We start from the raw sequence: 550 nt of genomic DNA, 5'->3' as shown, positions 1-550 counted from the left end.
GTCATCAGCAAGGTGTACACCCAGGAACGTAACACTGCTGACCCTCTTCACAGCAGCATCATCTATGGTGAGGTCTTGGTGGTGATCTCTGCCAGCCTTCCTGAAATTGATCACCATCTCTTTTATTTTGTCCACGTTGATGATGAGATTGTGGGATCTGCACCACACTCCAAGCTGCTCCACGTCCATTCTATAGGCAGACTCGTCGTTGTCAGTGATGAGACCAATCACAGTTGTGTCGTTGGCAAACTTCACAATGTGGTTAGTGTTGAATGTGGCCGTACAGTCATGTGTAAGCAGGCTGAACAGCAGCGGGCTCAGGACACACCCCTGAGGAGAGCCTGTGCTCTCTAAGACGGTCTTTAATGTTTGGCTGCCCACCTTGACTGTCTGTTGCCGCTTTGTCAAGAAGCTGAAAACCCAGTTGCAGGTTGCCGGTTCCACACCTAATAGCATCAGCTTTTCAACCAATGATCGTGTTAAAAGCTGAGCTAAAGTTGATGAAAAGACTTCTGACATAGGTGTTTTTCCTCTCCAGGTGTGGCAGCAT

This window comes from Aulonocara stuartgranti (assembly GCF_965226115.1).
Source record: "Aulonocara stuartgranti genome assembly, chromosome: 9".
NCBI classification, from domain to species: domain Eukaryota; kingdom Metazoa; phylum Chordata; class Actinopteri; order Cichliformes; family Cichlidae; genus Aulonocara; species Aulonocara stuartgranti.
Note: the sequence above shows the minus strand (reverse complement) of the source record.